Raw genomic sequence first — 25,164 nt, 5'->3', positions numbered from 1 at the left:
TCTTGAATTTATTGGATAGAGTAGCCCATATATTGCCATGTAACAAATAATGAAGTATTATATTTCACTAGTGAAAATTATAAGAAAGAAACTCATTTCTCTCCCCCACCCCTCCCCCCTCCCCCTCCCCCTCCCCCTCCCTTTTTTTTTTTGGGGTGTTAAGAGTTTTCTTTAAAATCATTGTGACTTAAAAGAAAAAAGTCTCAACCAATCAAATGCTTCTACACCTGCTGATATGGTCCTTGTGTTTGTGCAAGTGTTATATCTCCAAATAAAAATAGAAACTTGCCTAATTAAATTGTTGAAAGAACAAAAACATGATCATCTTTTTCCGAGCTTAAACATTAAATTGTATTAAAATTGTACTTGCCAAAATGACATCTTGATCAAGCGAAAATAATAGTTATATAAAGAGGAGATATGAATCTCATTAATTAATATTGAATTGATGAAAATTCAATCATTAAGAGAAGGAACTATTTAAAGATTAAATCGCCAAGTACTAGTTATCTTTAATTCTTTAATTTAAATAAAAATATTATGTATTTTCTTCTGAATAATAGACTAATCATATTATTATTATTATTATTATTATTTTATCTGAGGTTCATCCGGGCGCTCACCACGAATTACATCCTCAGGGGAGCTTTTATATAATTAATATAGAAGGGGCGAAGCGCCTGGCACCGAGAAGTTCTAACTCTGACCTCCTATGTGGAAGCGCTGGTCTTTAGCCAACTGAGCCACCCCTTGGGGTTCTAATCATATTATTATTTAAAGCTAATCGTCAAGATTATTTTTTTTTGGGGGGTTTCGAATCTTTTGATATAGAAGGGGGAGAGAGAACTATTTTTCATATACAAGGTTTTGTCTCTTGCCTGAGAAGAATTTGAATTCTTTCCCTCATACTATAAAGTGTTAATCTTTTCCGTACAAGAAGTTTCAAGTCTTTGAAATCAGGGGCACCTTGCCAAGAACATGTAGACAAGGAAGTGGTGGTTTTTTTTTTTTCGAGGTTAAAAATAAAAATAACTAATCATAAATTAGAGTTCAAAAAAAATCTAGGTTTACAACAGGTTCATGGTCTGTTGTATAGCCAAGAAAGCCACATTGGCAACAAAGTTCATACATTCTAATTAGGACTGTAACTTAACACATCTGAGGCAAATCCACAAAGTTTATAGGCCAAGGTCTTGAAGGATAGGGAATAAACTAAGAAGATATATATCCTCATTCTATATCACAAAATTGTAATTGTCCAACTCTAAGGGTGTCAATACCGTACCAAAACCGTTTAACCATATTGTACCATACCGTTTAAAACAGTACCGTACCGTACCGATTCAAATTCGGTACGATATGTACCGAAACCGTTTTCTAGAATTTGGTACAATACGGTTTCAGTTTCAGATGGTATACCGTTGGTACATATCGTATACCGTACCGAATTACTAAATACTAAACCGTATCGAATACCATTTTTCGTACCGCTTTTATACCATATTTAAGGTTAGTTTTGTAATTTTAGATCCTCTGTTCCTCGATTTTCAAGTTTATGCAACTCTTAAAAGTTAAAACACTCACAATTCTCTCGGAAAAAGGCTGTTGCGGCACATAATTAATCTTTGAATTGACAAAGAGAAGAAGAATTATGGCAATGTTTGATTCATGTATCCAAAATTTTCTTATTTATGAATTGAGACAATGATCAGAGAGAACAAGGCAGAGTTTAAACAGAAACTTATTGTGCATCTTAAGAGTATCATGCTTACTGGTAGAGCTTCAATTCTGCCATTAATTTTTTTAAGCTCAATCATTGCCGCTCATGATGTGAAAAGCATAGATTAGAATTGTTTTTACAAAATTAGAATCTTTTGTCTAATTGAGTGAACTTTCTATCGATCCATAATCCATCCAACCGAGAGTTTTGACTCTTAAGAATTGTTTTAATGAAACTCACCTATGGGTGCATTGCTTTGCTAAATTAGAGTGTACGAAACCTTTTCTCAAGCCTCTTTATCCCAATCCTGCAACTCATTAATGTTAGATTTTTCTTCTATTTCATCTGAATTTATCTAGATATTTTTTATGCAGAAAAATAGAAATTTCTTTGCTATCGGCTCTGTTAGTGTTGAAAACATGGACGAAGATTTCCTAATTAGAATATGATTATGTTTCCTAATAAGTCTAGAATTTTATTTCAATTTGTTTTATATTTTCCTTTTCCTACTTAGTATAAGGCTTAACTAGGTTGTAACTATAAATACCCTATTGAGGTATTGTGAATAATATACTTTTAGATGAGCAATTCCTCACATTACAACAATTAGTAATAAATATTATTTTAGTGAAATTTTGGCAAGAGAATTTCAATTTTAGTGAATAAAAGAAAGAATGAAAAGAGAAAACAGGAGAGAATCACACTTTTCCCCTTCTATTAGGTGGGGAGATTTTATTTTAAGAACCATAGAACATTCAGAGAAACTAATTTAGCTTCAAAGCAAGTGTAGAATTCTTGAAGTGAATTGTTTGTAATGGAGCAGCTAACTGGTTTCTTTAGTAAGAGTCAACTAGTTTAATGGTGGCTGTGTAGGTGAATGGCTGATGAAATATGAGAAAGGAATGCTTGGAAGTATAATATATTGATTGTATGATGAAGCTAATTGGAAAACTGATGCAACTTTACAGTAAATGACTTGAATTATGTTTTCTGGATGGTTAAAGCATTGACATATCCTTTCTTAATGATTAGTGCAGTAGTAAATTGGAGTGCCCTTCTAAATTAGGATTCATTAGCAAAGTGATATGATTTTATATCGAATTCATACCGTACCATATACCGAACCATATACCGAACCATTCTGTTGTCGTACCGATTTCATACCAAAACTGTACTGAATCGTTTTTAAAATACTGTTTTCATACCGTACCGTATAAATTTGGTACGACATGGTTTTGTTTTGATGGTTTGAAATGTGGCACTGTACGGTACCAAATTACCAATACCGTACCGTATTGACACCCTTATCCAACTCTGGTGACTTGTATGTGCTTTTTAGTCCGATTTAAATGTTTTGTTGGAACAAGTGATTTTTTATATATAAAGATGAGGCATTACATAATATGTCATCAGGCAAGATCAAATCTACGACCTCTTCACTTAAAGGTGTTGGTCCTACCAACCGAGCAACTCTGTGATAATAATCTGATTTAAATGTTATTAATCATCTTTGCTATGATTTTCTGGGAAAAAAGTCATCTGCTTTGCACATTTCTCTGCTATGCACAGCAGTGTATTTGTACCAAATGATTGGCTAAGATTAAAAACTTAATTTTAAAATCCTCAATAATCTTGTATTTACTTTGTTTTTTCAACCAATTATTTGGTATATATATGTGCACAGCAGAAATTTGTGCACCGCAGAGGATGTTTTTCCGATTTTCTGTATTCATTTTGGACTAGATCATGTACAACCTTCTCACTATCCGAAACAGGAGGTTTGGTGTAATGACTATAGTAGGATTAGTAGACAAACCCCAATCAAGTTGAGAAAGCAAACGATTAAGAGGATTAGGAGATGGGTTTGGATTTTCTTAGCGTAAAGGTTTTATTCTAAGCAAATCTATCCATTTTTGGATCAAAGATAAGATATGATGAGGATCTAGTTTACCATTTTGGAAAAGCACACTGTTTCGGATATCCCAAATACAATAACAAGTAATAGAAGCTAACAAGGGTTCACCAAAAAAAAAAAAAAAAAATTAGAAAAAGAAGCTAACAAGGATATGGCTTTGTCACTCGAAATTGCTTCAGTCGTGCGCATTTAATGCGCACAACCGTCAAGCGGAGTTTCGGACCGTCAGATCCAAAATTTCGGTCGAGATTTCGATCCGAAGGCTCAAGTTGTTTGACATGATAGTAAATGTGCAAGACTGAAACAAGGTCTCCTCTCCCTCCACCAAGTCCAACCACTCTAGTTGTCTAGCCTTAAATGCTATCTATGCCACAAAAGTAGGCCATATGTATGATGAGTTGAACGAGATGATCACAATAATATGGTCTTCCTTAGGAAAAACTCAAGAAAGTTTACTACAGTAGAAAAAATTAAAAATAAATAAAAGCAGGAAGATTTGAGTTAATATGTAAACATAGATAAAATCAAACAATGGAAACAAAATACTTAATTCTCGATTATTACACTAAAGATCCGTTTTAAGCCGATGGTTGATTGTGCTTATCAGCATGAGAGGGGGAGGAAAGAGGGTGAGGGGTTTTGGGTTGGGGGGGGGGGTGTGGGGGGAAGAAGAGACTAAAAGATACATTAAACCAGATAGTTCTCCAAATTGCATCCATAGATTTATATTTGGAGGTTCATCTTTTCAAATTACACTATCACTATAGGTGAGAGATCTACACATTGAACACCAATCTACTTGCCATGTCACATATAAAAGAGTTTGCAAAGTGTCTCAAAAACCAAACACCTAACCGAGAAAAACAAAAGGAGCGCCTAGAGCAAGGCCAAATGGCAATTGGCAACAACTATTTTTTTGCCCACAAAGAGTGAGAGAAGGGTAAGAGGGACAAGAGGTGGTCTACAAAGGATACAATCGAGGCTGACATTAAGGTGTCAGTAAGGAAAGACTAGGTGCAGAGGAATAGTTATGGGGGAGGACGATCAGACAAGGTTCCATACGTAGGAGGAAAAAGGAGGCTGGGGGGTAATGTAACCAAATGGTGTTGTCGTGGGAAGAAGGGTGAAAGGGAAGGGGCGCAAAATTGAGTGAGACTTGAGGGAGAGATGGAGGGGGGATCCAGAGTTTCCAAAGATGAAAGATTGCCCATAATCAATCTTCTTATATGGATGATCATCCTAATAAACCCTTGGTTGCTTGAAGGTCAATAATTTTGCCAACTCAAAGAAGCATTAGATTTTGAGGCTTTGCTACGCATTTTAAGAATAATGGAGTCAATACTCCAACGGATGCCAATAATGTTAAGCAAGCAAATAGAGGATCTTGCTTAACAGCCTTATAGCTCTTCGCATCAAAACTTGTACAAGTTCCTATCTTATGAGGGGCTAGTTCCACTAAAGTTGAAGACACAAAGCTAAATATTCAATTGGAGGAAAGGGAAAACTTATATTTGTATAGCCATCCATGGCTTAAACTATTATTCCGAGTAAGGTGAAAGTTGTCCATTTGAGATTAGGAGAAAGCGAGGAGCCAAGAGGGAGGAGAACCGATAAATAGGGAGAGTCATCGAGTGGAAGGCTGAAGGCTTTCTTTTTTAAGGTTTGGGCATTTAATACAAGCAATAGTAATGATGTTTCTCAAGACCATATGGAACTACCCATTCCATCGTCTTCTTGTTCTTCTCTGGGCTGAAGACTCTGCGGTCCAAGTGTAGTCTGATTGTCTCGCCATGGTGTGATTTCTTGAGCAGCTTGGTGGATTTGTTCTACTGGGATGCATCTAGTCTTTGAGAATTATTATCCACCAAGATTCTCCACATCATCAAGATCTACCATGATTCTCTACATCACCACCCTCATTATATTATCTTCTCCAACGTAAGCTTACTTCGGCTTCTAATATTCTTGTTACATTTTTTCATAATTCTTGTAGTTTTTTAGGGACATGCTTTTGAAGAAGTCTATTGCGACGGGGAGTAACGATGGTGGTCTCTACCTTCTTGATACAAGCCCCCCATTCGTTTATGCAGCCACCCTGAATAATCATTTTGATATTTGGCATCGGAGGTTAGGCCATCCTAGTTCTTCTACCATTCCCCTTTTCTTTGCCATTTATCTTTTGATAATTCCTTCTCTAATAAATGCACTTGCACTGTTTGTCCTGTCATGAAACAATCTCGCCCTCCATTGTCTTCTTGTTGTTTTGAGTTGGTGCATTTTGATGTTTGGAGCCCTTACTGTACTCCTTTATCTAGTGCCTGTTATCTTTTTACATTGTGGATGATTTTTCTAGATGTACCTAGTTGTTTCTCGTGACTGCTAAATATGATGTTAATCATTAAATTCCACAATTTTTTCTAATGGTTCAAACTCAGTTTAATAGTGCATTCATATTGACAATGGTACATCATTTTTTAATCATCTTGCTTCTAAATTTCTTTATTTATTGGGTGTGCTTCATCAATCTAGTTGTGTTGAAACACCTCAACAGAATGACATCGTTGACGTAAGCACTATCATCTTCTCATCGTTGCTCGTGCTCTTCGTTTCCAAGCTCAACTGCTTCTTGAGTTTTAGGAGGAATGTGTTTCAACTGCCATTTATTTGATAAACCATTTACCTACCCCTTTATTGAATGGGGGAACTTCGTTTGGGGTTCTTCACAACATAACCCCACATATTCTCATTTTCAAGTTTTTGGGTGCTTCTGTTTTGGTTGTAATACTGCCATCCATCACAAGTTTGATCAACGGGCAGCCTGGGGGTCTTCATTGGCTGTCCCGTGGACAAGAAGGGTATCGTGTCTTAGATTTCCAATATAAGAAAATATATGTTACTCGGGACATTACCTTCCACGAACGCATTTTTCCATATGCATTTGATCTAACCTTATTACCCTTGGATGTTAAGTTTCACCATTACCTGCTCCATCTATTTATGAAGATTCCAATGACCCACCACAAAAGAACCAAGTCCTGACAAATCCCCTTTACCCACAATGGCCGTTGAACCAACGTTAGCACCAATATCTCACACTAGTCAAGCTCCTCGACTTCGCCAACAACCCTCCTATCTTAAGGATTATTATTGCTTTTGTACTCCCTCACAATCGTTTTCCTCATTTATCACTTCTTATCCTTTACAAAATTATCTTTCTTATGATCATTTTTATCCTTCTCACAAAGCTTTTCTTACATTAGTTACTCTTGAGAATGAACTTGCCATTTTTACTAAGGAAATGAAACACCAAGAATGGAAGGATGCTATGCAATTTGAATTACAAGCTTTATCTTAGAATCAGCCTTGGTCTCTTGTCCCACTTCCTTTCGGGAAGTGTGCCATTGGTTCTGAATGGGTTTATAAAATCAAGTGTCGCTCTGATGGCAGTATTGAACATTACAAGGCTCACCTTGTTACTAAGGGATATACACAAATTGAGGGTGTTGACTTTCATAATATGTTTGCTCCTGTAGCCAGGCTTGTCACTTTTTGTGTTATATGAGCTATTGCTATTGCTCGTGGTTGCTGCTCCAACAAATGTGCTTCAATAATGCTTTTTACATAGTGATTTGGATGAGGAAGTGTACGTGACTCTACCCCTAGGCTATCAATGATTTTTAGTCTCCATAAATCACTTTAGGGCCTCAAGTAGGCCTCTCGCCAATGGTATTCCAAACTTCCAACAACTTTATGTAATTATGGCTTCCGTTACTCCATTGCTAATCCTTCACTCTTCATCCTTCATCGAGGTTCTGCAGTCATATTTATTTTATTATACGTTGATGATGTTGTCATTATTGGTTCTAATGCTTCATTGCTAAAGGATATTCAGAATATGCTTCGCAATACCTTTCATATTAAGTATCATGGTCAACTCAAATATTTTTTGGGAATTGAGGTTGTCCATTCCAATCAAGGTGTATTCTTATGTTAACACAAATGTGTCCTTGATACTTTGAGTGACCCTAGTTACACTGGTGTTTGTCTTGTCAACGCACCTAAGTTACAAAATTTAAAATTATCCATTGATGATGGTGCCCTATCGTTGGACCCTTCTATATATCATCGCCTTGTTAGGCGACTAGTTTATCTCATGGTTACACATCCGAACATCTCTCACACAATCAACATACGTAGTCAATTTATGCATCAGCCTCATCTCGATGTTACTCATCGCCTACTCAGGTATCTTAAGGTTACCCCCAGGCCAAGGCTTTTATTTCCCTCCTGCCAATGACTTGGAACCTCAAGTATATTATGACTTTGATTAGGCCGTTGCTTGATGACTCGATCCTCTATGACCGGATATTGTGTTTTATTGGGTACAAGTTTGGTTTCAAGAAAGACAAAAGCAAAATATTGTCTCTTGTACCTTTGCGGAGGCCGAGTATCGTGCTATGGTTGTGTTGCAACTTGTGAACCTAACTGGTTAATTTATTTGTTTAGTGATATTGGCCTCTTATCCAGCACTTCAATTCCTTTATATTGTGACAACCAAGCTACATTTCACATTGCCGCAAACTCGGTCTACCACGAGTGCACAAAACATATTGAGATTGACTGTCATTTGGTTTGTGAGCGGCAGGAACAAGGCTTCATCAATCAATGCAAAATCGCCTCCAAGGATCAACTTGCTGATCTATTCACTAAAGTGCTGGCCATAAGCAATTCCATTATTTACTCTCCAAGTTGGGCATCGAAACCTTCACGCGCCAACTTAAGAGGGAGTATTATCTACCAAGACCCTCCACATCTCCAAAATCTACCATGATTCTCTACATCACCACCCTCATTACATTATCTTCACACATCATCCTTCTGTGTCTATTGAGATTCTCCAATCATCACCCTCATCACATATCCTCCCACCTTATCTTTTCATACATACCGAGATCCTCCAATCACCACCCTCAACACATCATTATCCTCTCAGTTCATCTTTCATATCTTGTATTATTTTGTCATATGTTGTAAATTGTTTTGATTGTACATTCCTAACTAGTATGAGTAGATTAGGAATCATTCATGTATAAATAGCACTCTTACTGTAAAATGAATACAATCATATAAGTCATGACAATGGAAGATAATGGATTGGCAAGTAGTGTAGAACATGGTATCATCCTAAGATTGTTCTTGGGACGTTCTTGAGATTGCTTATCTATCATTGCCGGTGATGAGTCCACCTCTACTTCACGCACTACTGATGTTTTTTCAACCTTTGTGCCGAGTTTAACACATGAACAAATCACCCAATTGCTTCCTATGCTCCCTCCAAGAATCATCTCTTGGTAAATATATCCGGTGTTGTTATTTGTCAGACATCAGCTAACTCCAAGATATTGGACTCTGATACAACCAATCACATCACTTTTAAGTTTTAATCCCACTTTATTGCGTTCATTAAACCTATCCATAGCCTCTGATGTTCTAGTTCTATGTTCTCAATTCACAATGTATTTATTTTCTTATATTCTAAGGGAGGAAAATGACATTGCCAACTCTGTGCAAGGAAGGTCCTGTGAGTGCCATGTCTAACTGTTTGTCCTGTCTCCTCCATGGTTTGAAGAGTTGCTCTAGGCTATACCATGAGTGTTCGTGACTTCTCTTTTTAAATATAAAGGCCCCCCCCCCCAAAAAAAAAAAAAAAAAAAAATCAAACAAACACTGATGTCATTTTCTTCTTCGGTTTAGTGTTTTTTCATGCATGAATCTATACACTGTTCATACGGCCAAGCCGGCCCACCCCTTATATCATTATTCCATCCACTTGAACAAGTGTTCATGCATATTTTAGAGTCTCAATTCCTCCCATCAATTAAAACAAGTCCTAGTGGCAGATACTATAAACCAAGTTGCACAGAAAGATACAAAGGTGAGGAGAGAGAGGCACCTTCACATCTTCTGATGCTCACAGGCATAACCATCGTGATACTTTTAGCATCAGAGAGACACTAAACTCCCAATGAATCAAACCAACCCCTTTGACTATAGACCATTAGAAAACCCCTCTCATTGACTTAAGTAATCAAATCTATTCTTCCTTACCTTCAAAATATCCAACATGGTATGAAGAGACCACAGCAAGTCTGTCAGCTCACTAGAATTCCTCTTACCTATTTATTCTCTCATGAATACAACAAGTTGATGCAAAGCTAGCTGTACAAGTTTGAATTGAAGTTTCAAGTCTGTCATTGTTATCAGCAGGACCTCTGCTTGTCACAGTTGCCCCATGCTTAGGTCATATTGGTAAGGCTTCCAAACCCGCCGTAGTCACTTTCTTATCACAAAGAGAGAGAGAGAGAGAGAGAGAGAGAGAGAGAGAGAGAGAGAGAGAGGGGGGGGGGGATTTTACATGGCAAGAATTAAGAACTATTTCTTTTATTTCTTTATCTATTGATTGTTGGGTTTGGGTGTGTCTTGTATTTCTACTGATCTGTATAATCAAAGTTCGATTGTAATTGTAATTGGAATAGATTTTAGGTCAACTACTTATCTCGGGTAAAATACTTATTATATGGAGAATAGGGTCTTTAGTTCCCTAATAAGTATTGTTTCCTAGAGTCCCTGGATAACAAGCAAAGAGGCACACTTACTAAGGTGGAGAGTTGTATACAAAGGTTTTTCAGGAAATAGCTTAGTGGAAATTTTTGTTCTCTTAAGTGGGTGTTGGCAATTTCGCCAAGCCATGATAAATTCCTTCTTGTGATCAATTAATGTGTTTTACTTGGGTTATTCTTTGAGTGGTGCATTCATCCATCCATAACATAAATTATATATATGCGGATGAATAAAGGGTGTTCCTAGTCTTAAAACTTGTGATGAAGCATTTAGCTAATAACTACTTTAATCTCCGCATTAAGTGCTACCTTCCATGAACATGTCAAAAAGGTTATCCACATCTCCTCCTCCACATATCTAACTAGCCAAGATCTCGAATTTCATCCTCAAATAGATACAAGAATGAAACTCATACTTAAAAAATTCTTAAAATTTATGATATTTAAGTCTTTGCTTCATCTACATCAGATATAATCAAATCTGATGTGGGATTGCTACTGCAACTTTATGCAAAACTCACTAATAATTATTAATAATTATTAAGACAACTTCATTTCTTACAACCATCAACCATTGATGAATCCTAAATCTTTGGATCCATCTCCTTTCCATCACACCCTTGAATTGTGCAATGATTGGAGTGGGTTTTAGTCACCACCCCATTTGAATGACAAGGACTAGTAGTGAAGCAAATTCAATGGAAACAAGAATTTCATACTTTTGAAATCCTCTTCTGCTTGGATTAAACCTAAATCCATTTGCAGATCTCTGCTGCCATGCCGGCCGATAAGGCACCCTACCATGCTATACCATAAGTTGCTCTTGGCTCAATAGATTGAAGCATTTAACTGTGTCTGATCAACCAAATGAAAAAAAACCCTAAAAAAGCCAAGTCCCCTTAGGTGTAGCATCCCAGTTGATCCTCATACCATATGTGTGTGAGAGAGAGGAGAATATTCGAGTCCAAATCAGATGTGCTACTTAGGTTCAGCCATACGCAAGTACACAGTGAATAAATCCATAGAAGGAAATCAAAGACAAGATCTACAAATAAAATTTACCAAATTTTTTACACTCCACCTGAAGATGACTATCTGAAGGGTTTCAGTCAATACATAAAGTTGTCAAGAAGCACAGAAGTGAAGAGATCATCAAAGACTCCAGCCTCAAATGAAGTATTATCAGATTTCCCAGGTGATGACTCCTCAGAGTTAGAAGTCTGAGGAACTTGAGGTTCATATTCTTGCCCTTTGATCTTTAGACCCTCATCATCACTGCTCTTCTGAACCAGATCAACTGAGAACCCACTTCCAGTTTGGGTGTGGTAGCTTGAATCAGAGTCTCTACCAGTGAATTTTTGCACCAAAGCCCTAAACTCAGATGCAGTACTGGCCTCCACCTTCATTGGGTTTGAGATGTAAACAACCTTGATGGGTTTTGGCTTCTTCTTTGATTGAGACTGTTTGCTTCTTTTGGTGCCTTGATGAACACTGAGTTTATCCATTAGAGGTACGGTGGTTGATTTTTCAGGTTAAGAGAAATCTCGGTTTCTAGGATGCACAGAGAGAGAGAGAGAGAGGAGATGGTATGTTTGGCTCTTTTTCAAACTTATTTCTGTAATTACGGAAGACGTGGTATCATGAAAAAGCTTCATTTTAGATAGGATGACGTCACATGTACTCTTTTCTATGACATCATCACCATTGATGGATGAGTGATGAGCATTGGTTGGCCTCGCAATTAATTCAGCTTTCACCAATTAATAATTCAGCTTTCACCAATTAAAAGCTAACGTTCGTATAAAAGGCGGTGGGTGGATTCGGATCCCTAGGCTCTCCACCCGTTATTGTCCCATTTAGTCCATCTTTTCATTGGTTAGTCTTGCATCTGACCCTCGTCCCTACCAAATCGAAGGTTGAATTGCCAAAGAAAGTTCAGCAGCTGGCCTTCTAGGATGTCAAAAAATTGTCTTGATGGCTAAGTCAATTGATGATCAGACAAAAGTATCAAATAAGGTTTGCTTGGAGAAAAGTTAGAAGAAAATTGTACATCTTTACCACCGGGTGTGATTCTCTATTAATATTGCACAAGTTACCTTTTTTATCGTCGATGAGATTTCGTTCGATCGCTTGGTTGTCACTACGAATTGATCCTTGAAGGGAGGTTCCTCCTGGGGATTCATTTCCTTATTTGATCCGGTACAAACGTCCTTCCTTTCTGGGCCCCTTGCTGTTTGATATGCCAGGTTTGCGGCTTATTCGTGCTGGGCGCTAGCCCGAACGAGGACCCGTTCATTGCTATTTATAACAGTTAGAGATAGAATTTTCTCCTAAATGTATAGTAGAATGATATGAAGAGAATATGATCCTTTAAGTGCAGATCCTCTACAATTGTGCTCCCTTCATGAATCTGACTATGTTGAGGTAATCGTATTACAAATTCTTCAAACACACAAAAATGAAATTGCAATACAATTAAGAGATGAAGATCTTTAGCCAATCCGGAGAGCTTGAAGTTGCAACCGAACGAACCACCGATCAATGAGGTTGAGTCACACCTTGAGTGCTATCTTTAAGGTAATTGATGCACCCTACTACCAAGGGTTCTTCGCACCACCACCTCCAAGATAAAGCAACCTCCAACTAAAAGATGAGGTAGTTCTTCTAGTCCCTTCAAGGAGCCAAAAACTAAAGCACAACACTTAGACAAATTCAAAGAAAGAAATTAACTTTGTAACACAAATTATGTGAGAGTGAGGAGTGTCTCAATTGCACACCACATGCAAGGAAGGTTAGGTTTATAAAGGCCCAAACCTCACCTTACACCCCTTAGGATTCTTAAGGCAATGAATTGGAGAATCAATTATCCACTAATGGAGAATCAATGGTTAGTCCCTCCTCCACTAATGAGAATAAACCACATTGACTTAACCTCCCCACTACTTGGAGAAGTAACTCTCATATTCACTTATTTGGAATGAAATGGATTTAATCCATTCAAAGACCTTAACCCTACTCATGATAATGGTCATGAATGGTCATAAAGTTGAAATGAGAAATGAAGGTCAAGAGTTAGAATTTGAGTAAATTTCATCATTCAAGTAAGCTCACCTCATCACCATGATCAAGACCTTTAAGACCCATGACAAGAGCCTCATAACCAAGGTCATGAAGGGCCTCTTTTACTCATAATGTCTCATTACCACCCTTACCTCATGGGTCCCACACACTAACAAAATTATTAAAGAAAAGAAAAGCAAAAAACTAATTTTGAAACTTAATATGGATTTTTAATAAAAAACCTAACAGGCTATGTAGATTGAAAATTTTACTTTTTCATACAGGTGGAGGATCCAGACTCATTTTTTAGCATTAATAAAATAAATCACAATTCACAAGTGGGTACCCCTCTTAAACATGTAGTGGTAAAAGTACTAGGGGCCACAATCCTCAATCTTCTAGCCCTCAGGTAGAGGATCCCAACTCCCATGTCCCATCCTCTACCCTTGGGAGTAAAAAATCCGAACACCAATGTAGGACTGCTAGAACAATATGTTAGGTGTGGAATTGCTTTAGTCTTAGGTAATTAATGTGCAAGATTGTTTTGTGATTATTGGATGGTCGCCATGTGGTTGGGGTTTAAATCTCGACCACTCATTGCTTAACACCACTTGAATGAAAAGGAGATGCAATGAGTGGTTGTGATTTAAAGCCAACTACGTGACGACCCTCCAATGGCCACAAGATGGTCCTGTACATTAATTACATAGGACCAAAACAAATCATCGCTAAACCATCACTTCTATCTTGTTACTTTAACACTTTGGTGCAACTTGTATTTGTAACATGTGATATTTTTTTGTACTAAGTATTTTTATTTATTATTATTTTTTATTTTCTGGGTAAACAAAATTTTAATCCCTTAGCCAACAAATTGATCTCATAGTTGCAAAGTCGAGAAAAATTTACACAAAAGTTAGAGGTGTCAATGGATCAATTAAAATTGGCTTCAAGCTGAAAACACCAAAACCAAATATGAACCATTAGTAAAATCTTGATTTCATCCTATTTTGGGTTGGCACGGTTTGAATTAGAGTTGAATACAATTAGGGTTGCAATAGAGACGGCCTGAGTTGGACTTTCTCAAACCCAATCTCAACAATAACTGTTTATAGATAATTCATTCCTGCCATAGACCTAATTCAGGGCTTAAGATCCTTTTCCCTGACCTTAAATTCTATCGGACCAATCCATCCCTAACCTACCTTAATTGTCCCTAAACGGATCCAGACAAGAAGAATTAGCTTTGTCCCTAACCCTGATCTTACCGTAGTAATTGTAATATAAAAATATAAAAATATAAAAATATATATTAATTAAATTGAAACTAAGATACCCAACCAAATAATGGAACTTCCCAAAATGAAATCTATTATTAATTTGTAACTTAAGGAAAAAAAAAAAAAAAAAAAAAAGAGAGAAAATTTTTAACTATTATTATTAAATCTAGTATGATACTATCTTACTAGATGTATAACAGAAAACTTAAAACCTCTATAATCTAATCCTTTGTTAACTCTAGATCACTGGATATAAAAATAAATAAATAAGCAACCAACTTTCAATCATTGATAATTTTGATGTCAATATTACATGAATAATAAGAAAAATAATTTTATAAGGGCATGTTTGGTTACATGAGTTCGGAGATTTCAAATCTATGGAATCATAATTCATAAAATTAACTGTTTGATTAACCTGAATTTGTGGAAATTTCATTATGAAAAATTGTTTGGTTGACATGATTTATGTGAATGTGCAAATATTTAGTGCTTTTATATTAGAGATTTCACCCAATATCCATAAATCTATAGATTCACGATTTTAGTGTAAAAAGATGAATCTCTAGATTTCATGAATCCAGGGATTTTCACAACCATACGGGTATAAATCTCGCATGCATGAATCCATAAATTTGAAATATCTAGATTCATGTAACCAAACAAGACTTAAAATAAAAAATAAAGAACAAAAAGATCTTAGATAAGCTAAAAATAAAACGTAAAAAAAAATATAGAACAACTCAAATATCGAATTGTTTCCTTATTTATAGCATAGTAAATAATTTTTAAATTCACATTAATGCATTGACCTCAAAAGTCAGGCCAAAATAAAGGTCATGATTAGGGTTAAAATCAGGGTCATGATTAGGACCAAGAATAAGGATGTACCTAATTGGACAAACACTAATCTCAGTCCTATCCTTTGCCTTAATGTAGGACTAGAATATTTTAGTCTTGACCTATTTTTAGGATAAAAATCTTAAGCCCAAACCCTATTTGAACTCAAGATAGATCAGGACCACTAGGGCAAGATTTGCACCTCTAGAATTCTTAAAAGACCATGTTTGTTACCATCAGGCTTTTCAAATTTTGCTTTGTTTTACCTGTTGATTATTATATTGAGATGAGAACCAAATCGCATAACCAAACTTAAATTAGATTTAGTAACTGATGTAATAGCTACATAATAATCAATTCATAACGAGATCCAAACACAAATGATCAAAGGTCTGATTTGACACTCAATTCAGGGCTTTCCACAACTTAATTGGAACCTATATCCCACTTCCATGCTTTTGCTAATCCATATTCGAACCAAATACTTGGTTCTAAAACCATTTGAGATTTGGGCATTTGGTAATGGGTTAAGGAATAGTTTTTTATGTTTTTTGGCTCTCAAAATAATGACGAAAACCAACAAACATTTAGTATAATGGGTCATTCCTTTGTTTTTAGGAAATAATTAAGTCCAATTTTCATGTTTGAGAAAGCTTTTTGTAATACAATTTTGATTTGTTTTGTCATTTTCAAAAACAAAAAAATGCGTCAAAATATTATGCACAAAAAGGACATTCAACCCAAATTTCATTCACAACTTTTAGTCCTTTTTAACCTTCAATGGTGTGTTTTTCTTCCCATAAGTCATCATATAAGTCAAAAAAATATAGCTAAAATTGTTCTTAAGAACAAAACTTACCAAAAATCAATAAGTTTCGCAGGCATTTTCATACAAATTTTACCAAACGATTAAAGTTGCTTTCAGACCACCATTCTTTAATGAAAACGTTGAAACATAATTCTTATAAAGAATACCTCATTTAAAAAAGACTTTTTGATTTTTATAAAGAATGATGCTTTCAAAAAAAGACTCTTACTGAACGGTTTACTTAATCTCTTAAAAGAAAAAAAAAGCTCATATTTAACTAATTTAGCTTCAGTCCTTTTTCTTTTTGTTTTGGGCGTTGGGGGGGGGGGGGGGGGGGGGGTAATAATTTTTAAATCCTTCTTTTTTTTGTTTTTTGGGAGTGGGGGGGGATGGGGGTAGAGAAAATGTTATGGTGGGGGGTGGGGGGGGGGGGGGGGGGGGAGGGGGGGGGGGGGGGGGGTGGGGAGTGAGTGGGGAAGGAGAGATTGTTTATTAGTTTTATTATGGGTGGGGGGGAATATGGGTAAGAGTGATTGGGGGTGGGGGGGGGGTGGTTGGTATGTTTTTTTTTTTTTTTTTTTTTTTTTGTGGGGAGGGATTATTCCAAGCGGGCGAGGGGTGTGTTGGAACATAAATCCACCAACCACACAGTGGAAGACGGCCATTCTTTCGGGCCCGAAACCGAAAGGGCCTTCCTGGCTAGGAGATCTGCTATAACATTAGAACTCCTAGGAATAAAGGCAGGGATACAATGTATAAAACTAGCCATTAAATAATGGATATCCTGAAGCAGAGGCTCTAACCCTATTGGGGGTTGTATTTCACCTTCCAAATACCTGATTATCTTTTTGCAATCGGTCTCAATTAGGAGTGACTCGTATCCACTTGCCAATGCCTCCAATAAACCTGCTCTGAAAGCAATAATTTCTCCTTCTTCAGCTGAGTTATATGTCCCAGGTAATGATGAAGCACTCAGGAGTTTTCCTTCGGCGTCGCGAATAGCAATGCCGGCTCCCCCCTTCTTTGTCTTTGCTATCCATGATGCATCTGTATTTACTTTCACAAAGCCTCGTGGAGGGGGTTCCCACATCAACCGATTTGTTTCTTCATTTGCCACCCCTCTCTCTATGTTCGGGTTGACTGATTTTTGGTTGTTCCAGAACTCATGCAATGTGGTAGTTGCCCGCTCAACCACTTCTTGGGGTTGCCAACTCCGTTCCCCCATAATCCTGTCATTCCTAGCTTTCCATATCCACCACACTACAAAGGAACAAAGACTTTTCAACATTTCTGCTTCTTGTTGCCTTAGCTTACTGAATCCTTGCCATATAGATAACCATTCCTGAAGGGAGCTACATTTGTCATCTGAGATCCTCCAGGAGAGAGGGGACCCAAACCATACACTCTTCGCGAACTGGCAATGGAATAAAACATGGGGAGTTGTTTCCTCTTCCAAACCACATTCTCCACATAATGCATCTACCCCAATCTTCTTGGTGATTAAGTTAGATGTGGTCGCGAGGCATTCATTACACGCCCTCCATAGAAAATTCTTGATTTTGGGCCATGTTTTACATTTCCATATCTCTTTCCAATGCTCTTCCTTCAACTCATCCCAGCTATGAGTTTTAGATGAAGAAGGACTCCGCTTTTCTTCCTCCTCCTGTTGCAAAGCCAATACTTTATATGCACTTTTCACTGAGAATCTTCCATCTCTGCTACAACCCCAAACTAGAACATCTTCATTAGGGAATAATGCCAAGTTGATGTTTAAGATTGCATTAGCCTCCTCAGGTGAAAACCATCGAATGATTTCTGTAGTATTCCAAGTTCTTGATTGTTGATTTATCAAGTCTGCCACTTTTGAAATCCCACAGTCAGGTGGTTTTATAGAAGAGATTTTGAACTTTCTAAGTGTAGGTATCCATGGATCTTGCCAAACATCAATATGGTCTCCCGTTCCTATTTTCCAGATCAGCCCTTGTTTGAGTACTTCTCTACCTTCAATAATACTTCTCCATGCCCATGATGGATTATTGCCCAAGCGTGCCTCCAAGAAAGATGTATTTGGGAAATAGATCTTTTTAAGGAATTGAGCCCAGTATGCATTAGGTAAAGAGAGAAGTCTCCACGCTACCTTACTTAGCATAGCTTTGTTTTGCATCAATGGGTCTTTGAAACCCACTCCACCCTTTGCCTTTTCCTTGCACAATCTCTTCCAAGACATCCAATGTATTTTTGCTTTTTCTTTTGTTCCTCCCCAAAAGAATCTTGCAGCTCGGGCTTTCACTTTCTTGTGAATGGAAGTAGGAATCTTAAAGTGGGAGGTGGCATATGTCGAAGATGGAAGAGCCACAGCCTTTAAAAGTACTTCCCTACTTGTTTGATTCAAAAGCCTGTGTGTCCATCCTTGAAAGCGGTTCTCTGCCTTGTCACTAAGGGAGTGGAATAAGGCCACTTTAGAGACTCCAAAATCCGTAGGAAGTCCAAGATACTTTGTTGGCCCATCACCATATGAGACCTTTAGTATTTTTGAGAACCACCTCTTTACTCTTTGCAAAGTATTGGGACTAAAGCATACATTGGATTTGTTATAATTTATCATCTGACCAGAAGCCTTGCAATAAGCATGGATTCCTTCTTTCAAAGCATTGACACTCTTCAAGTTTACTTCAGAGAAGAGAACACAGTCATCTGCAAACATCAAATGTGTGAGTGGATCCGTTCGGCCTCTGATGCGTATCCCTTTAATCTCTCCTCGACTTTCTCCAAGTGTTATCATCTGAGTCAGTCCTTGTGAGCAGAGTACAAAAAGAGCTGGGGACAAAGGATCTCCTTGCCTGAGACCTCTTTCCGGAGTTACCATAAATCTCTCAGAGCCATTTATTAAGAAAGAGTATCTCACAGATGATAGTACATTTAATATTAAATCAACAAATTTAATATTAAACCCCAACTGAGTAAGGATGGCTGCAACATACCTCCATTCAACTCGGTCATAAGCTCTTTTCATATCTAATTTGAGAGCAAACAGTGCCTTCTTGCCTTTCTTCTTCTTTCGAATGAAGTGGAATGCCTCATGTGCCATAAAGATATTGTCTGAAATGAGTCTTTCTTTCACAAAGGCCGTCTGAGCTTGAGGTACAAGATCAGGTAACAGAGAATGAAGTCTAGATGCTAGCACTTTGGTAGCCACCTTCACTGCAACACTACATAGACTGATTGGTCTAAAATCCTCCACATTCTCAGGTGCATCCTTCTTTGGTATCAAGCATATTAGGGTATCATTCGTTCCCTCAGGAAGGAAACCTGTTGAGAAAAAATCACAAACGAATTTATATAATTCATCTTTGGTTAGTTCCCAGAAGCTTTGAAAAAATAGTGGGGGGAAGCCATCAACACCAGGACTTTTCAAGGGACCCATGGCAAATAGTGCAAGTTTTACTTCCTCAATGGTAGGGGCTGCAAGTAGCATAGAATTTTGTGTCTCCGAAACTTTTGGTTGAATGCCTTGGATGACCCATGTGAGATCCTTATCCTCCACCTCCTCTGATGTAAAGAGAGTATGGTAATAATCTTCAAATAGGTTGTAAATATCTTCCTCATCAGAACACCATTCTCCATCTTGATTCTTGATTTTAAAGACCCGATTATGTCTTCTTCTAGCCACCGCCTTTGCATGAAAGAAAGATGTATTTTTCTCCCCATCTTGAAGCCAATCTACTCTTGATTTTTGTCTCCATAGTGTCTCCTCACATGCTAGTAAATATTCCAATTCCTGAGCCAGGTGATTCTCTGAGAGTTGAGTATCTTCATGTACAGCACTCCCTTGTAATTTAGAAAGCTCTTTCTTGAGGTTTTCAATCTGAGAATCAATGTTACCAAAAGATTTTCGATTCCATTCTTTGAGGTCTTCTTGACACCATTCAAGCTTTTTAAATAACAATGAGGGGGTGGGGGAATCCGGCTCTCTTGACCATGCTTTGTGAATCACATCTGCACAATTTGGGTTTTTCAACCACATGGCTTCAAATCGAAATGGTCGCGGCCCTCTTCTAGGTCTCCCATTCGAGTCAATTACTAGAGGAGCATGGTCAGAGGACATTGCAGTCTCCACTAGTACAATTGTTTCTGGAAAGTGACAAAGCCATTCATAATTACCAAAGGCTCTATCCAACTTGATGCGAATATTAGCTGCTCCCATTCTTTTGTTGCTCCATGTATAGGCTGCCCCATGTGACCCCAGATCATTGAAACCACAGCCATTCACCATTTCTTGAAAGTGCCAGACATCCTTGCTTCCTGTACATGCACCTCCACTTTTTTCTTGCCAAGAGAGAAAGGAATTAAAATCCCCAACACACAGCCAATTTCCTGTTCTAGTTTCACTCAATTTGAGCAAAGGCTCCCACACTTTTTTCCTTCTATGTCGTATAGGATCCCCATACACCATTGATAGAAACGATTGCTTTTTCTTGTAAGTAATGAAACAGTCGATCATTCTTCTATTTGATTCCAAAATCTCCATCTTAGTATCATCGTATAGCTGGCATGCTCAAGGGAACAATCAATGTCTCCTAGCTTGCAAAAAGCCAAAAACACCTTTATTTCTATGTTCACTTTAATTGTATCAAGAGGTATTTTCTTTTTGGTAAAAGTAAGAAGTCTAAAACTCATTTTAGTTTGGGTAAATATCAGCTACTTTTCTCTTAGTTGGACAAATAGTACTTACACTCCCTCTTAGTTGGATAATATCAATTACCTCTCCTTTTATCTACTAAATATATCAAACACTTCTCTTTTGTTAACTTTCTCAGTTAAATTTAACTTTTACTATTAAATATTTTTCTAAAACCTCAAACTACCCTTGGCTAATTTTTTTTTTTTTTTTTTTTTTTAAGTTTAAACCCTAAATTACCGTAATCACCATAACAGTTAAAATATTAAATTATCTTTAATTAAAATAATTGTTAAAAACCAAATCACCATAGTTAAAATTCAAATTATCTTTAATTATTAAAAGCCCAACATACCCTTTTGATAATTCAGTATTGAAATTTGTATTTTGATATCAAGCCGTTCGTATTTTTTTTAGTTGTTTGATAAAAAAAAAAAAAAGGGTATGTTGGAGTTTCAATAATTAAAGGAAATTTGGGTTTTAAATATGGTATTTTGGTTTTTAATAATTATTTTAATTGATGATAACTTAATATTTTAGTTGCTAGAGTGATTAAGGTAATTTAGGGTTTAAATTAAAAAAAAATGTTTTTAGCCAAGAGTATTTTGGAGTTTTAGAAAAAAATTTAATCGGTAAAAGTTAAATTTAACCGAGAAAGTTAATAGATGAGAGGTGTTTGATATATTTGCTAGGTAAGAGGGGAGGTAAGTGATATTATCCAAGTAAGAGGGGGTGCAAGTGCTATTTGTCCAGTTAAGAGGGGTGGTAAGTGATATTTACCCATTTATTTTTTTACTCATGTAAATTTCTTTTGAGCAAATTGTATGGCACTTCAAAAAAGGCTTTAAAACACTAACATCTCACTTTATGTTAAAAAACATGGATATCTTAAAATTAATTTTTCATTAAATACATTAGTTTAATTTGTGACTGAAAACTGTTAAATCATTGTTTATTTTTTGTTTCCTTCAACTAATCCGAAACATGACATGTAAGTAGACATTTTTTTTTTATATATATAATATTATGACATAAATTTAGCTGCAAGTTACATCTCAAAGCATTGGTAACATTACTAATTAATACCCTAAGCTGATTATTTGACATCTGGGAAGCTTAAATTTGGATGGGTGAGTGTACAAGTGCAGTAGTCAAATATGCTATGGGCTGTCTAACTTGGAAGGACTATTAGGATGGCAAATGAGTTTGACCCAATATTTTCATGTTTTAGTTGGGTGTACAAGGTTTCAGGTCAGATTCAGGTTGAATCAGATATTCAGAGTGACATGAAAAGTATTGAGTCAGGTTAGATTACCTGTTGTGGCCTTAAATAATCTGAAAACAAATCCAGTTCCACAATTAGTGATATGAGTTAGTCTCTTAGTGTTAATATATCTCCAATAAGGCTTTGCATGACTTATTTGTGTTTTTTTTATATCATTCTTTTTGTCTCTATTTTGGAGAAGAAAGCTGTAGGAGGCTGGGTTGTTTTATGTCAAACCTGGTAGCATGTTGTGCTGTGTCGACCCAGAAAAAATCAGGTCATGTTCATGTGTGTGATGAAACTTGAATGAGTCCAGCAATTCTCACGTCGTGATTGGGGTGCATTCATTTCACCTGAAAATTATACAACCTGGGTGACTCATTGCACCCCAAAAGAGAATGAAGGCCATATTCATAGACAATTATCCACACACTATAACATATAAGAATTTATGTATTTATTTGTTACTGTTGCGTCTAGAACTTCTTCGAGGGCCGGATATAGAGATGACCACCTTAAGAGCTCTCCAGCCAAGTTGGAATAACTGGGATGCCTGCACACACAAAGAAAGCAAGAACGGTCCGGCCAAGTTTTGGCCGGGGAACCGCCTCCGACGCTCAAGTCAGCCTAGGCAACATTAAGAGTTCTTGAGAGAGTTCTCAAGATTGTAATGAGTAATTACTCAGATGAAGTTCTTGTACCTTTCTCCATGTAGGAGGGGGGTTTATATAGAGGTTACCTGGAGGCGGCGATTCCTTAAGTTTCGGATCCATAGTTGAGGAGTGAGTGGAGTAGTGGAATAACGGCTCATTCTTTGTCGCACCAGATAGTGCCGTTATGTTGACTCACCTCCCCAATTCTCAGAATACATATGCTAGGTGTTTATGTGTAACTAACTCTTCTTGACTTGGTCAAGAGAGTCTTCTGAGAAATGCTTGAGTTGGATATATATCCTTCCCGAGTGAGGCACTCAGGACCCTTCTCCAACGAAGAGATGAGCCTACCTAAGGGGGTGTATTTGTCTCGAGTGATGCACTTGGGACCTTTTCCAAGGAAGAGATCAGCCAGCCCAAGGGGGTGCATCTGTCCCGAGTGAGGCACTCGGGACCCTTTATGAGGGAAGAGATGCACCAGCCCGAGGGAGGTGTATCTCTCCCGAGGGGGTGGGGGACTCGGGACCTTAGTTCCCCACAATAGAGCCCCCCATTCCGTGCGATTGACTTCTCGAATGTATGGAATGTTATTCCCAGGCTTCTTAGAAAATTTCCTTTCTTCTCGGAGAAACTTTAAGACGTTGTCTTGAATAAGAAACATTATTTCTCCAAGGCCTTCGTAACTCCCAACCATCGTACTAATTCACATTTATTGTTGCTTCTGATATGCGAACGGTCACATTATCTTAGCCGTTGATTTACTCGATCATGGGCCGTTTGATTGAGATCTTGAGTCCCTCAATCTCAACCGTTGTGTCTGTTCATTGTTGGTCGTTGGATCGCGACCTTTCATGTGCCAAATCTTAACCGTCGCCTTGCTTGATTCACGACCGTTGGATGTGTCTCTTCATCTTCCTCCTCCTCCTCACTATAAATAGAGGTTCAATCCTCTTTCTACTCTTTTGCTTGCAAACTCTCTCTGAAGTCTCCTGACTGCGTTGCTTGCTTTCTTCAACCAGCTATTCCAATCCTTCGACCAGTAAGTTATCTCTAACTTTTCTCCATTTCTTTCCTTTGTCATTTCTGCATTATGGATAAGTTGAGAAAAGGCAAGGAAATAGCCCGAGCACCCTCCCGACTGGAGGTCCCGACTATTGAGATATCCAGTCTCGAGACGTCTTCCGAACTCAATCTATGCATTATTCCAGTGAAGATGATTTCTCAGATTCTTCTATTGTTAGAGCTGCAGCTGACTTAGCTAGGGACGACCCTCTTGACCAAGAACCTCTATGCTCTGATTTAGGAACAGACTTAGTCAATTTCGATGCTTCTGTAAATTCTTTGGCTGAGCAGGAGGTTGATAGTATTAGTCAATCTCCTGCTAAATTCCGAGTTGTTAGTCAGAGGCATTATTCACCTTGTCCACCCCTTTCTCGCCCTCAAGATTGCCGGAATCGTTGGCCACCATTTCTCCCTACTAAGTTGCTGTCTGAAGAGGAAACTCTTGAAGAAAGGAACAAACCAAAGACGCCCTCTCACATTGACTATGACCTCAAGTTTTGGGGTCCTGAATTCTATCCCGGAGATCTTAACCAAAACCATCTCAAGCGTTTAAGAGATTTCTATGAAATTCCAGAGGATTATTCCTTCTTGCTCCCGTCTCTATCCAGTCGGGTTGGAGAGCCCCCGGATGGGGCCTTCTCCCTTTATTATGATGCTTTCTTAGGAGGTCTTCGCCTTCCCGTCCAGAAAATTATTGAAGACCTTCTAATTCATTATGGAATTTCTCCTTCCAACCTTATTCCAAATAGTTGGAGAAATGTCACTTGTTTCATGGGTTTCTGTCATAATGTTGGAGTCGAACCAACATTCCCCCTTCTCCAGCGTTTCTTCGAAGTTAAGAGTCAGTCAAAGGGGGGTTGGCTCTCTCTTCAACGTCGGGCAATTGACGCGGTGGACTGGTCGGGCAACATCATTTTGCCGGGGTCTATGCCTACGTCCACCAAGGGGTGGAGACATCACTTTTTCTTCTGCAAGCCCCCGGTCCAGCCGCTATTCCCAACTGCCTTTGTGAAGAAATCCAAATCAGATCTTAAAGAACCCAATATTCTCATTGAGTTATCCACCGCCGAAGAAGCGGCTTTAGAAAAGATCATCCAGGTTGACGGAGATTCAGCCGCAGTTCACGGATACTTGTCTGAGTATCCGTCTGTTCTTCAGTTGTGGGGCTTTTCTCCGGGTGAGCCCCTTCGTCATTGACGTTCTTCAATTTTGTGGATTTTCTTATTTTTGCATTTTCTAATCTTCTTCGTTTGTTGTTGCAGTG

This window comes from Hakea prostrata, chromosome 10 (genome assembly GCF_041222555.1).
Source record: "Hakea prostrata isolate BN-2017 chromosome 10, UWA_Hpros_2, whole genome shotgun sequence".
Classification (NCBI taxonomy): Eukaryota; Viridiplantae; Streptophyta; class Magnoliopsida; order Proteales; family Proteaceae; genus Hakea; species Hakea prostrata.
This window is presented reverse-complemented; position numbering follows the sequence as displayed.